Raw genomic sequence first — 10,985 nt, 5'->3', positions numbered from 1 at the left:
TTCGCAGTGATCGTTTACCATAATTTTTTTTACAGAAAAAGTATTAATAATGTATTTAGTTGTATTTGTTGCTTTGGGACCAACCAGTAAATTGTGGCCTGCCTTCAGCAGTACCATCTTAAACCAGAAGCCCCATCCTGATGTTTGGACTGAACAGCAACTGAGCCTCTTGACCATGTCTGCGTGCTTTGATGCATTGAGCCACATGACTGGCTAATGAATTACTTACATCAACAAGCAGGTGTACAGGTGTACAGTACCGTGGCCACTGAGTGTATGCCTTATTATTGAAGCAGACGCCTCCACCTGCTGGTCATGGAGTGGAATGACAGTGTAAAGATTAAAGTTTGGCTGGATTTGACATCCAAACACACAGTGTTTGTGTCAATGACTGATGCAGTTCTACATGTGCTGGTGTCAGCCTGTGAGTGTCGTCGTGCATGCTTCTTGAGCAAACACAGTACGGCGACGGCTTACTAACTCATATGTCTCTGAAATGTGTGAGGAAGCTGGACCCCCTGAGGTCAAAGTTCAAAGTGCATTTATTATCAAAGTATATAAACTGTATAGTTACACCTTGAGATGCCACTTCTTGCAAACACCCACGAAATGAAGCAACACAACAGAGCCCATTAAAAAACCCCACAGAACAAACACTGTCAAATACCTAAACTGCGAAAAAAAGAACAAATCATGTCAACAATAAAAAAGTAAACAAATAACACACAGAGAACATGAATTGCAAAATCCCCGAAAGTGGGCCCAGAGCCACAGAGCCAGGTCAGTGCTGAGGTGCTTAAGCGAGGAAATGCATACGGTCACGGAAATGGAATGCCAATCTGACAGCTGGCACTGTAGAATGTTGTGTTAACTGCTATGTAACCATGAAGCTGGGGAGGTTTGTATATCTAACTAATTTATTTATTTATTGACATACAGTGCAGAATAGGCTCTTCTGGTCCATTAAGCCACATTACCCAGCAACCCCTGATTTAACAGTAGCCTAAATCACAGGACAATTTACAATGACCAAGTTAACCTACCATCCGGTACATCTTTGGACTGTGGGAGGGAACTGGATCACCCGGAGCAAACCCACGTGGTCACGGGGAGAACGTACAAACTCCTCACAGGCAGTGGCGGGAATTGAACCCAGGTCGCTGTAGAGCATTGAGTTATGCGCTGCACTACCGTATATGGAATGAGCTGCCAGAGGAAGTGGCCGAGGCAGGTGCGTAAACAACATTTAAAAACCAGTTGGACTGGGTACATGGATGGGAGATGTTTCGAGAGATATGGGCCAGAGCCAGAGGGTGGTGAATCTGTGGAATTCATTGCCACAGACAGCTGTGCAGGCCAAGTCACTGGGTATATTTAAAGTGGAGATTGACAGGTTGTTGATTAGTCAGGGCGTTAAAGGTTATGGGGAGAAGGCAGGAGAATAAGAATCAAGTTTAATATCACTGGCATATGGCATGAAATTTGTTGTCTTTGCAGCAGTAGTACAATGTAATACATAATAATAAAGAAAAACAGTTGCGAAATACAGTAAGTTTATATATATTAAATAGGTAAATTAAATAAGTAGTGCAAAAATAGAAATAAAAAAGTAGTGAGATGGTGTCCATGTGTTCAACGTCCATTCAGAAATCAGATGGCAGAGGGGAAGAAGCTGTTCCTGATTTGTTGAGTGTTTGGCTTCAGGCATCTGCACCTCTTCCCTGATGGTAGCAATGAGAACAAAGCACAACATCGGTGATGGGGGTCCTTAATGATGGATGCTGGTCTTCTGCACAATAGTTGTTGTCAGTCTTTGTTTGTGCATAGTTTTTCATAAATTCCATTGTATTTCATTATTTTCTTGTAAGTAGCAGCAAGGTGGTAATCCTTAATGTTGTATATGGTGACGTAATATGTACTTTGTTAATAAATTCACTGACTGACTTTGATCTACCTGTTTCTGCAGTAGGCAAATCTGCAGTGGGCCGAGATTGTCTGGAAGGCTGGAGGTAATATATACCATAACCAGCCTCTCGAACTACTTCATGCTGACCAGAAAGGAAATATTCTAACCAATCTCACCTCTGCTCAGGCCACAGCTTTGTCAGTGCAGTACTAGAGGAACTTCTCCAGGTGGATTCTGTTAAATATTCAACAGGGTTACACTCAATGGCCTCAATATTTTCTCTCAAGTATTAATTAACCTTCCTTTAGAAGGTGCTGATTGGTTTTAATATGATTTGGATAGGGAAGTTGTAATAATCCCATCCTCACCCTCATCCAGCTGGTAGGACCTGTAACATTGGCTCAGTGCTGCACTCATGTGGACAATGCTGGTAATGCTACTGCTATCTTCAGAAACAGTCCCTTTAGTCCATTGAGTCAGTTCTGACCACCAAACATCCACTTACACAAACCCTACTCTAATAGCCGTGTATTCTCCCCAAGTTCACATCAAATCCCACTGGATTCTACCCCTCACCGGTGCACTATGGGCAATTAATAGTAGCTGGTATTTGGGATCACGGGGAGACTGGTGCACCTGTTGAAAAGCCATGAGCCACAGGAGATTCACACACAATGCTCATGAAACTCAGCAGGTCGGGCAGCATTTATGGAAGTGAATAAACAGTCGATGTTTTGGGCTGAGACCCTTCATAGGGACTGGAAAGGAAGTGGGGAAAGCTGGAAGGTGATAGGTGAAGCCAGGCGGGTGGGGTGGGAGAGGGGGGGCTGAAGAAAGAAGTTGGGTATTGATAGGTGGAAAAGGTAAAGGACTAGAGAAAAAGGAGTTTAGTAGGAGGAGAGAGTGGACCATAGGAGAAAGGGAAGGAGGAAGGGCACCAGTAGGAAGTTGACAGGCAGGTGGGAAGTAGAATTAAGAGGCCAGGGTGGCGAACTGAGAAGAGCGAAAGGGGAGGAAAAAAGATTACCAAAGGTTGGAGAAATCGACATTTGGGTCACAGGGAGAAATTGCAAACTCTATATAGACAACGCCAGGTGTCAGGAATGACCTAGGTGTCTGTAACTGTGAAGCCATCGCTCTACTAGCTGTGTCAATAAGCCAACTTTATTGCTTCTTATTCCGGGAAATAGATCAGTGTTAAGCGCAAATTTAGTCATCAAAATAGTTTTGAGCTATGGTTTCCGTCGAGATTGAGATCTTGTTTATTATGGTTCATAAGGATGGGTTTGGGGCCAGAGGGGAGTTAGGGGTAAGTTTAAGTTTTAGGGACAGGGATGTGGGGGAGTTAGAGATCAGATTAGGGTTTAGGGACAGGGATGTGGGGGAGTTAGAGATCAGATTAGGGTTTAGGGACAGGGATGTGGGGGAGTTAGAGATCAGATTAGGGTTTAGGGACAGGGATGTGGGGGAGTTAGAGATCAGATTAGGGTTTAGGGACAGGGATGTGGGGGAGTTAGAGATCAGATTAGGGTTTAGGGACAGGGATGTGGGGGAGTTAGAGATCAGATTAGGGTTTAGGGACAGGGATGTGGGGGAGTTAGAAATCAGATTAGGGTTTAGGGACAGGGATGTGGTGGAGTTAGAGATCAGATTAGGGTTTAGGGACAGTGATGTGGGGGAGTTAGGGGTAAGTTTAAGTTTTAGGGACAGGGATGTGGGGGAGTTAGAGATCAGATTAGGGTTTAGGGACAGGGATGTGGGGGAGTTAGAGATCAGATTAGGGTTTAGGGACAGTGATGTGGGGGAGTTAGAGATCAGATTAGGGTTTAGGGACAGGGATGTGGGGGAGTTAGAGATCAGATTAGGGTTTAGGGACAGTGATGTGGGGGAGTTAGAGATCAGATTAGGGTTTAGGGACAGGGATGTGGGGGAGATAGAGATCAGATTAGGGTTTAGGGACAGTGATGTGGGGGAGTTAGAGATCAGATTAGGGTTTAGGGACAGGGATCTGGGGGAGTTAGAGATCAGATTAGGGTTTAGGGACAGGGATGTGGGGGAGATAGAGATCAGATTAGGGTTTAGGGACAGTGATGTGGGGGAGTTAGAGATCAGATTAGGGTTTAGGGACAGGGATGTGAGGGAGTTAGAGATCAGATTAGGGTTTAGGGACAGGGATGTGGGGGAGTTAGAGATCAGATTAGGGTTTAGGGACAGTGATGTGGGGGAGTTAGAGATCAGATTAGGGTTTAGGGACAGTGATCTGGGGGAGTTAGAGATCAGATTAGGGTTTAGGGACAGTGATCTGGGGGAGTTAGAGATCAGATTAGGGTTTAGGGACAGTGATCTGGGGGAGTTAGAGATCAGATTAGGGTTTAGGGACAGGGATGTGGGGGAGTTAGAGATCAGATTAGGGTTTAGGGACAGGGATGTGGGGGAGTTAGAGATCAGATTAGGGTTTAGGGACAGGGATGTGGGGGAGTTAGAGATCAGATTAGGGTTTAGGGACAGTGATGTGGGGGAGTTAGAGATCAGATTAGGGTTTAGGGACAGTGATGTGGGGGAGTTAGAGATCAGATTAGGGTTTAGGGACAGGGATGTGGGGGAGTTAGAGATCAGATTAGGGTTTAGGGACAGGGATGTGGGGGAGTTTGAGATCAGATTAGGGTTTAGGGACAGGGATGTGGGGGAGTTAGAGATCAGATTAGGGTTTAGGGACAGTGATGTGGGGGAGTTAGAGGTCAGATTAGGGTTTAGGGATGGGGATGTGTGGAGTTAGAGGTCAGATTAGGGTTTAGGGACAGGGATGTGGGGGAGTTAGAGATCAGATTAGGGTTTAGGGACAGTGATGTGGGGGAGTTAGAGGTCAGATTAGGGTTTAGGGATGGGGATGTGTGGAGTTAGAGGTCAGATTAGGGTTTAGGGACAGGGATGTGGGGGAGTTAGAGGTCAGATTAGGGTTTAGGGACAGGGATGTGGGGGAGTTAGAGATCAGATTAGGGTTTAGGGACAGTGATGTGGGGGAGTTAGAGATCAGATTAGGGTTTAGGGACAGTGATGTGGGGGAGTTAGAGGTCAGATTAGGGTTTAGGGACAGGGATGTGGGGGAGTTAGAGATCAGATTAGGGTTTAGGGACAGTGATGTGGGGGAGTTAGAGATCAGATTAGGTTTAGGGACAGGGATGTGAGGGAGTTAGAGATCAGATTAGGGTTTAGGGACAGGGATGTGGGGGAGTTAGAGATCAGATTAGGGTTTAGGGACAGGGATGTGGGGGAGTTAGAGATCAGATTAGGGTTTAGGGACAGTGATGTGGGGGAGTTAGAGATCAGATTAGGGTTTAGGGACAGTGATCTGGGGGAGTTAGAGATCAGATTAGGGTTTAGGGACAGTGATCTGGGGGAGTTAGAGATCAGATTAGGGTTTAGGGACAGTGATGTGGGGGAGTTAGAGATCAGATTAGGGTTTAGGGACAGGGATGTGGGGGAGTTAGAGATCAGATTAGGGTTTAGGGACAGGGATGTGGGGGAGTTAGAGATCAGATTAGGGTTTAGGGACAGTGATGTGGGGGAGTTAGAGATCAGATTAGGGTTTAGGGACAGTGATGTGGGGGAGTTAGAGGTCAGATTACGGTTTAGGGACAGGGATGTGGGGGAGTTAGAGATCAGATTAGGGTTTAGGGACAGTGATGTGGGGGAGTTAGAGATCAGATTAGGGTTTAGGGACAGGGATGTGGGGGAGTTAGAGATCAGATTAGGGTTTAGGGACAGGGATGTGGGGGAGTTAGAGATCAGATTAGGGTTTAGGGACAGGGATGTGGGGGAGTTAGAGATCAGATTAGGGTTTAGGGACAGTGATGTGGGGGAGTTAGAGGTCAGATTAGGGTTTAGGGATGGGGATGTGTGGAGTTAGAGGTCAGATTAGGGTTTAGGGACAGGGATGTGGGGGAGTTAGAGATCAGATTAGGGTTTAGGGACAGTGATGTGGGGGAGTTAGAGGTCAGATTAGGGTTTAGGGATGGGGATGTGTGGAGTTAGAGGTCAGATTAGGGTTTAGGGACAGGGATGTGGGGGAGTTAGAGGTCAGATTAGGGTTTAGGGACAAGGATGTGGGGGAGTTAGAGATCAGATTAGGGTTTAGGGACAGTGATGTGGGGGAGTTAGAGATCAGATTAGGGTTTAGGGACAGTGATGTGGGGGAGTTAGAGGTCAGATTAGGGTTTAGGGACAGGGATGTGGGGGAGTTAGAGATCAGATTAGGGTTTAGGGACAGTGATGTGGGGGAGTTAGAGATCAGATTAGGTTTAGGGACAGGGATGTGGGGGAGTTAGAGATCATATTAGGGTTTAGGGACAGGGATGTGGGGGAGTTAGAGATCAGATTAGGGTTTAGGGACAGTGATGTGGGGGAGTTAGAGGTTTACCGTCCACTCTGCGGTTGAAGGCCAATGATGTGGACAGGTGACGAAGGGCATATGTGGATGTCAGGCTATCTTAGGTCAGTGGATCCTGGGCTTGGATGTCCATGAAAGCTCAAGGCACGAGGGCCAATGAGTTGGTGCAGCTGGGGTTCAGGCCTGGAGCTCAGGGTTCATTCATTGGTTGATCCTGGTGCTGTAGACTGCAGCCCAAAGCTCAATCAGAAGTCTCCAAGTCGAGGCCCAATTGCTGACTGGAGGCCCGTTCTGTAGTTGGAGGACTGCCCATGTGGGTGGGAGAGAGGGAGGGAGGAAAGGGACTTGTTTTGATGCTTGTTGCGTTCTGTTTTGTGGCACAGTTCTGTTGAACATAATGTATACTATGTTGGTGCTGGAGCATGCGGTGACACATGTGGCCAGACCCACCACATCCTTGGGTTGTGTTGGTTGATCACAAATTTTCTACGGAAGTGGTTTGCCACTCTGGGCACTCTCTCTACAAGATGAGTGACACTAGCCAATGTCAATACTTTTTGGAGATCGACTGCCTGATGTTGGTGGTTGCATAACCAGGCGCACCAGCTGCTCTTATGACAATCCACCGCCTGCTCCCAATGCTTCACGTGACCCTGATCGGTGGGGGGGGGGGGGTTTAGCAGCTGCCACACCTTGTCCAAGGATGACCTACAGGTGAGCAGACAGAAGGATACATAATATAGAGGTGGGAAAATTGTTTGCACTGGTAGGTGAAAATAGAACTAGGGGACAAGGCCTCAAGATTCATAGAATATAGAGTACTCCAGCAGAGTTCAGGGCCTTTGGTGCATGATCTTGTGCTGATATTTTAACCTACTCCAAGATCAATCTAACCCTTTCCTCCTACATAGCTCTCCATCTTTCTACCATCCATGTGCCTTTCTAAGATTTTCTGAAAACCCCTGAAATTACGAGCCTCCATCACCACCTCTGAAAGGTTGTTTAAGATCTCACCTATCTCCTCCGGCTCCACTCAAAGACAGTTACCTTGGTCTTTAAGGGGACCAGTTCCTCCTTTGGTCAGGACATATATCCATCCCACCACCCACAGGGTCCATGTACATGCATCTGTAAAGGGGGTTTCTTCTTTTTTCTTTGTTACTGTGTATGTAATCAAAATGGCTTCTTTGTTTTGTTAAAAGCAGGAATGCTTCTTTGTTGCGAGAGAGTGCTGGAAGCTTGTTTGGGTTAAAATTTACTGATAACGAGAATTGTATTCCTTTGTAAACCAATTGGGATTAATGTTGTTCTTTCTTCTGAGTCTGTAAGCTATTGTTGACGGGCTTTTGGGCAGATCGGCACGAGGGGTTGAGAGAGAGAGGACACGATGCTGTAAGCTGGGCGAGGAACGGACCCCAAGCGGGGGTCCAAGGCCAGGAGGTACTCCGAGGAGAGGAGATGAAGCAAGATGTGCTTGGTTGACCACTTCAGATGGTCCTAAGCTGTGAGTCGAGGAGTTCGGAGGGGATCGAATGGTGGCCAGAAGACTTCAGTAATTGAGCTCCAACAGTTGTGCATGAAGTGGTTTGGACCTTGATAAGTTTGGCGCCTTTTCTTTACTTTTTTCTTCATATATACTGTATTGTTATTAATCACTTAGTTATAGTAACCTTTATAAATTGTACTCATTTAATTGCATATGGTGTATGGTCTGTTTTTGGGCAAGGCGGGGACATCACACAGCATCCACACCAGCTGATTACCCAGTTTGGCGGGGCTGAAGGCTGCTCCCCCTAGACGAGAACGAGCTGAGCGAGCCTGAGGCGACCCAGGGGGTTACATTGTGGGGACTCGTCCAGGATTGATTTCTGTGGAAGCTGCGTGATCACCCTCTTTAAATTATGTCTGCGGCGAAGAGCTGGTGTGCCTTTGTGGGTGTGCGATTGATGGTTATCACTGTGTGTGTGTTGGGTGGGGTGGCTGCTGTTGGTAGCCCAGAGGTCGTTGTTCGAGTTCCGACTAGCGCTGACGAAATGGTGGTGGGACCATGGGTTGTCCGTACTGTTTGGACAGTGAGGAGTGACAGGTTGGGATGTTTCAGCAGTGGTGAGCTCCGCCCGGTTGTTGGAATAATGTCCAGCCCTAAAGGGGCGGAGGCGTGGGCGGAGCAGACCCCTCAGTTGTTGGGTGAGTGGCAGTGCTTGGCTGAGGGAAAGCAACAGGGATTGGTTGAAAGTTTGAGTAGGCGGGCTGGTGACGTTGTTAGAACTGTCGGGTACAATTACCTCGAAGTGATAGCTGCCAGTTCCGGGAAAATGTGGGAAATTGCGTGTGTTTCGACTGGAAGTCAAATGCCGCAGCTGGGGGGCGTATCATATCCATGGCAGGAGATTAGTGGAAAGTTTTCAGGGTTTCCCTTTTGGCTAGGGGGGCAGATAAATTGCCAGTTTGTTTTATAACCGTTATTGGAAGCATTTACCCTTGACGACATTGAGGGCATTGGAGATTTGGGGTACCAGTGCCGGTGATTATCCAGACGACGGTTGTTGGTCAGTGAAAATGGAGTTCTTAGAGGCAAATGTGGGGGTGACTGAGGTTCGTGAATCGTTAATACTGATGTGTCTGGACACTGTTGAGACGGACAGCGCTTCGTTCTAGAGAGAACCAATATCCTGCTGGTGCGCTTGGGGGCCTGCCCGGAGGAGGCGGGTGAGCGCTGTTTGGAGGCATTGTCGATGCACCCAGAGTTTCGAGCTGCTTGTGTGGACGTGTGTAGCAGCATTGGGCCGATACCAAATTCAAACAAGAGCCGGTGGTGGAACGGCCTGGGGGAAGTATCTGAGGGTGAGACCCGCTTCGTGGACGCTGCGAAATACCACGAGGGAGGGGAGTTGACCGCTGAAGACACCTTGGAGAGAGAGAGGTTGCGGCGACTGGCCCCTACAGCCGTGGAAGATGTAGGCAGCGTGTGTGTGGATTATAGTGCACTGAAGAGGCGCACTGTCAGTGACCAGAATATGGCCCTGAGGGACGAAGAGGCGATGGCCTGTCTGAGTGGTGCGAAGTGGTTTAAGGTGCTGGATCTGAGGAGTGGATGTTGCCAGATCCCGATGAGTGGGGCCGACAAGGAGAAGACGGCCGTTATAAGTTCCCTAGGAGTCTTCCGGTCCGAAAAGATGCCACAGGGCATATCTGGAGCCCTTGCAACCTTCCTGCTGGGCAGGTGGAAGACCATAGGGGATGTGGAGGCGTTTGGAGTTTTGGTGTATGTGGATGATCTCCTGGTATTTGGATTTGCCTAGGAGAATATGAAGTAAGGTCGTTACAGGAACGGCTGAGAACTACAGAGTTAAAGTGTTTTCTGGACACGTGCCAGGGCTGGCGAAGGTCGCAGCTCGTGAGTGACTGTCTCTATGGAATCAAGTTTGAAATGAAGATGGAGATTCTGGAGAAAGTTGATCTGGAAGAAGTCATGAGGAAGAAAAAGCTGAAGAGAAGTGCAGTGAATACTGAACAGGAGGCTGACCAATGTTGAACTGCTGCTTTTCAGGTCGGGGTGGAAGAAGCTGTTAGAGTAACTGCGTCCCAGATTGAGGTGGCCGGGATGCGTGAGTCAGAACTGCTGAGCCTGTGGCGAGAGTTGCAAGGGCCAGAGAAGAAGCTGATATCTCAATTGCAGGAGGCTGAAGAGACTGCAGGGGCAGTGCAGGCCACGTGTTTCCATTTGGAGAAGATCAAACAGCAGCTACCGATCGCAGAAATGAGGAAGAATACAGATTCGATGGATAATGTGCTGGATGTTTGGTACATGCTGCCTTTTACTGACTTTCCCTCGATTGAGGAAGAGACCTTAGGCCCTTCTCCCATTGAGTCAGGTGTAGCGGGGAGGGTTAGCTGTGTGCAGCGTGGGGCATGAGTGAGAGGTTGAGAGAGGAGTTGGTAGTGGGCCCAAGGTATCCCCAGTTGTGTCTGAGCCTGAAGGGTTTAGGTGAGGGGGTACGTAGGTCTCAGAAGGGTTAGGGAACTCCCAGATAGTTGGCTTATGTAGCGCCTGAGGAACAGGGCATGAGGTTTTACTGTGTGGGGAGGAGATGTCACTGTTTGTGTTTGGGTTACGGTGTGTTGGCAGGAAAGGTGGCGAGTTATTTAGTAGTCATGAGGACATGACTTTTATTTGGTGGGGGGAGAGTGTAAAGGGGGTTTCTCCTTTTTTTCTTTGTTACTGTGTATGTAATCAAAATGGCTTCTTTGTTTTGTTAAAAGCAGGAATGCTTCTTTGTTGCGAGAGAGTGCTGGAAGCTTGTTTGGGTTAAAATTTACTGATAACGAGAATTGTATTCCTTTGTAAACCAATTGGGATTAATGTTGTTCTTTCTTCTGAGTCTGTAAGCTATTGTTGGCGGGCTTTTGGGCAGATTGGCGTGAGGGGTTGAGAGAGAGAGGACACGATGCTATAAACTGGGCGAGGAACGGACCCCAAGCGGGGTTCCGAGGCCAGGAGGTACTCTGAGGAGAGAAGATAAAGCAAGATGTGCTTGGTTGACCACTTCAGATGGTCCTAAGCTGTGAGTCGAGGAGTTCGGAGGGGATCAAATGGTGGCTAGAAGACTTCAGTAATTGAACTCCAACGGTTGTGCACGAAGTGGTTTGGACTTTGATAAGTTTGGTGCCTTTTCTTTATTTTTTTCTTCA

The sequence above is a fragment of the Hypanus sabinus genome, chromosome 11 (assembly GCF_030144855.1).
Source record: "Hypanus sabinus isolate sHypSab1 chromosome 11, sHypSab1.hap1, whole genome shotgun sequence".
NCBI lineage: Eukaryota > Metazoa > Chordata > Chondrichthyes > Myliobatiformes > Dasyatidae > Hypanus > Hypanus sabinus.
Note: the sequence above shows the minus strand (reverse complement) of the source record.